The 4,278-nt window shown below is 41.2% G+C and overlaps 1 long non-coding RNA gene across 1 annotated transcript; it reads right to left on the reverse strand.

Moving 5' to 3' along the window:
- Positions 1-503: 503 nt before the first annotated feature.
- LOC115271604 lies at positions 504-3,611 on the reverse strand. The gene is made up of 3 exons (XR_003900023.1): positions 3,522-3,611; positions 1,527-1,662; positions 504-830 (listed from the first exon to the last, which is right to left on the reverse strand). It is a non-coding gene; the product is annotated as an uncharacterized LOC115271604 (long non-coding RNA).
- Positions 3,612-4,278: the final 667 nt, after the last annotated feature.

Consider the following 4,278-nt stretch of genomic DNA (forward strand, 5'->3'; position numbering starts at 1 on the left):
AAGGTCAGAAGGAGAATTAGAGGTTTGTAGGTAAGGAGGTGATGGGTAGGAGACAACTATGGAAAGGGACAAGATACTAAGAAGAAGTAAAACCCATGGGATGAAGTTTGGATTTTATTCTAAGAGCCAAGGAAAGCCATTGGCAGGTAAAATTTTGTAAGAGATCCCCCAAATAAACTCTGTTATTTAGGGTCCCAACAGGAGGTAGAAATATTCAGTAAGCATACCATCACTGTTTAGTGCAGATGACAGTTTGATTAATTGGTACCACTGCATGCCATGCATTACCAGCATCCAGTTTGCCATTGGCAAGGTGTTCAACTCTGCATTCAAGCTCAAGGACATCTCCAGACCTATCTACAATCTCATCTTGGATAGTGTGGGTTTTGGTACTGATTTCTATAGCTACAAGAGGAGAAATAAATCGTACTCGCACTTTTAGTAGAAAGAATTCAGTTAGGATGGTGAACTACATATTCAGCTAACTAGGTGACTAAGAGGGTTAAAAAAAAGTTTATTCTAAGGTAATAAGCACAGGGCACAGTTACCCTGATTGCACTGAAGGACAAGAGCAAGAGGTTGGACTTATCAAAGCCTGAAGGAGGGGTCCTGGGAGGGGAAACTCAGAACTCTGAGGAGATTGTCCCTGGGTTGTGCTGGGAGCACTGGTTCTGTGAGCCTGCAATCCAGCTCTCTGTGGTGGGAAGGCCAGTATCTGCGGTGGAGTCTTCAGGGGGCTTCATGAGGCCATTGCTGAGACTGCAAACTGGATTCAGCTGTTCCTTTGGAAGCCATTGCTTCCATGCAGGTGAAGACGCATTGATGGTGTGCTGACCATAAGAACAGAAAACAGAAAAGAGAATAGTCAAGAAAGGAAGGGACAAGTTGCTGTCGATTCTTCTCACTCTTGAAAAGATGAGGTTTGCACAAAATATCCCCATCATGTAGAGCAAAGCCTAGAAGTTTCTGAAAGACAGAAACAGGTGACCTGTCCCAGGAATGTAAAGCAGGACAAATCAGTACAGCAAATGAGATACTCGCTATGGTCCCCTACTCCCTCAGCTGAGCACTAGACCTCTCACCCCAAATTAGTTGACTATCATACCTTTAAAATTTCTCTAAGAGGCTTTAGAGTTTCAGATTAACCAACTCCTACAGTTTAGGTGACTCTGCTTATGTTGAGCCTTCTCCCAGTCCTGGGGCACACAGGTCATCCAGACAGAGAAGGCCTGGATGGCTGCTGGTCTCAGAATGGCCCTAGGACAAACACAGGGCCTGTCCCTTCTCACTGCTCTCATTCTCCCTGCTCATCAGTTTATTAGATTAGAGCCATTGCACTGAGTGCTAATCAGAAAATGCTTGATTTAGCTTCAGGTGGTCATTTTAGGTAATTAGTTCAGGCATCTAACACCTGATTCCTCTTCATCATCAGAGGCAAAATTTCATGCTTATGGGTGCATCTATTATGATTAGCACAGCCCGCTCTGTCATTGTTCCACATTCAATATCATTACAGTCATCCTCACTATTTTGGGCCTAGATTGACTTTGTCCTGAGAGGTCCAGAGGCAAGTGTCCTTAATAAACTTCTCAGAAGTTCCTGGGAGCATTAAGCACATGCCAGTTATCAGCTCACAAATCTGGTCTTTCCATGTCCAGCTTTCTAGGAGAAAGGCAGATAGAGGAAGAAGCAAAGAGATCAGAATATAACATTTTCTAAAAAAACAAAACAAAACAATAAAAAAAAAACCCCAAAACTGAGAGGTAGGCATTATTTTCCAAAAGAAAAACATATATTAGCTTATCCTTAAAATTATCTTGAAAGGAAATATTGAGCCAGAAATTCAAGTCTAACTGGTCAAAATATTCATACCCTTTTCACCATGTCATGCCAACTACCCTCATGGTGGGGCAGGTGTGGGAGCATGGACTGCTATGGTAGATCACTCACATTGTAGATACTTGTTTTGGGTCTTACTTCTTTCATACTCATCAACTCTTTAGGGGAAATAAAAGTCCCGATGAAAGTCCTTGGCTATGTATGATGACTCAACATCCCGCATGTTTCCCTATATAAATTTTTTTCTTTTAAACCACAGCAAAGATTGCAGTGCAGATGACTTTCTTCTATGAGTTCTTTAAAACTGAGATGTTGCTAAAGTTTTAATTTGGAGGAGGCCTAATTGCAATCTGAATGTGTCTAGAGAAACATCTGGACCAACACTGAGTGTTTCCGTTGATTTTTCATGCTGCTCACAGGTAAAGTCTATATTCAATTTGCAAGCTTTCTCTCAGCTCTGTGCTGATAAGGAGTCCTGTGATTTAATCTTACAGGGTAAGCAAAAGGTCTTCACGCCACAGATTAGAAATACAGCTTCCTTAGAGAAATGGGGGACTCGAGAGAGAACCACCCTGAAATCTCTCTCTGCACAAGGCACTGGGGCATAGTGCCAAAACAGCAGCAAGATTGCGGAGGTAGCGCAGCCTAAAGCTTTCAGCAGGGTAGGGGTGGGGGTCGGGGTGGGGGAGGGGGTGTGGAGGTAGATAGAGTCAGGGGAGATGGACATGACAGCAAGCTTATCTTTTCAATGTTTTCAAAAGGAAATCATTAAAAATGAAGAAATCCATTAATAATAAGGCTTCATTTGGTTCATAGATTAGTTTTTGCACACATTTTCTTTGAGTCATTTTCAAAATCTCTCTGAATAATAGAGATGATTACAGTTAGATGCTTCACTCTGGAAAGTCACTCTTAAGGGCTAACTAGAAAAGCTCAAGTCCAGGAATCAAGAAACCCTGTTTTTTTGTGTGTGTTTTGTGAATATCCTTTTTATTTTATCTTTCTTTCTTAAAATATGTAATTTTATTGGATCTTCACAAAAATCCTAGAAAGTGGAGAAGGGAATATTATCCTTATTTAGAGATTAAAAACACAGAAATTCATAGGTTATGACTATAACAGAGATTAGGTGGCAAAGCTAGACTTTTGTTCAGAAGCCTTATCCCGTGCTTTTTCTTTATTAAGCTGCTTAAGGTGAAGACCATTCATCATCAAAGACATGGTTACATCAATAGCTACAAGGAACCAAGAGCTCACAGGGGAAAATATTATTAAGTACCCGTTTTATACAGACTCATTTAATCTTCACTAAAACCACATATAATGTTCCTTGGTTACAAGGTACAGGAATCTCAAGAAAACTAACTGAATGTAAGTAATAAAGTGGAACCTGAACCAGAAAGCCCTTCAAGTAGGTAACTTATCCTTACTATAGAGTGGTGGAAAGGATCAGAGTTTGGCATCAAATACACCTGGGTTTAGACCACAGGTCAAGTACTTATTCAATGTGTAGCAGTCTGAGGCAGATTATTTCACCAGCTTGAGCTTTCCTTTCCTCAGCTGTAAAATGAGCAAATGATAATGCATTGCTTTGTTTTATGTATCCTAGGTTAAAGCTAAAATCTGTTTCCCAACATCCTTTTCACTACATAGCTCCAGGTTATTTGGCCAAAAGAACTTACTTGGGATTAGGAAGATGAAGCGAAGCAGAAGTCATCACTTTTAGTACATCACCATGAACAGACATGGTCAAGGATGAGTGTGGAAATGTCTGGCAGTTTCAGCTTATCCTTTCTACCCTCCATTCCACATCTAACTTATTTTCCTAGTTGCTGGCCCTGATGACCAACGGAGGCTGCAGGCCTGTCCCCAGGTGCTTGGCTGTGACTCACAGAAGCAGAGCTGTGACACAGAGAGCAGAATCCCATAGAGCTACCGCTGCAGTCCTGTTTCAGTGGCCAGGTGTGCTTGGCTTCTTGCATTGATCTGAAAGATGTGTCCATCTGTACCAGTCCCCCAGGCTGACTGGCCAGTAATGGTTTCTCTGGTCTCCTCATACCCTTCTCTTTCAGGCTTTGACTTTCTCAGCTCCTCTCATAACTGGGTAGGGTATAGTTCATATAACAAATACCTTAATTCCTTAGTACTTACAATGGCTCTGTTTTCCTGTCTCTGCCTTGACTAAGTGAAAGATCTCTAAGGTTATCATCTAAAGGCTGAAAAATGCTGTATAACAAAACTTGGCAAGCAGTAAAGGCACAATAGCTGGGACTTGTGATTATTGTTATCAAAATATTGGATGAGCTTAAGCTCATGATGCTTTTCCTTCTCTTTATGCATCTGCTCTATTATGTTCCCTCTATCAAATGTCCTCTTTGTAACTTCACCTTGCATACAGGGATAGCTTTCCATTTATGTATTCCTCAATTTCTTTGATCA

Source organism: Suricata suricatta, chromosome 11 (genome assembly GCF_006229205.1).
Source record: "Suricata suricatta isolate VVHF042 chromosome 11, meerkat_22Aug2017_6uvM2_HiC, whole genome shotgun sequence".
Taxonomy (NCBI): domain Eukaryota; kingdom Metazoa; phylum Chordata; class Mammalia; order Carnivora; family Herpestidae; genus Suricata; species Suricata suricatta.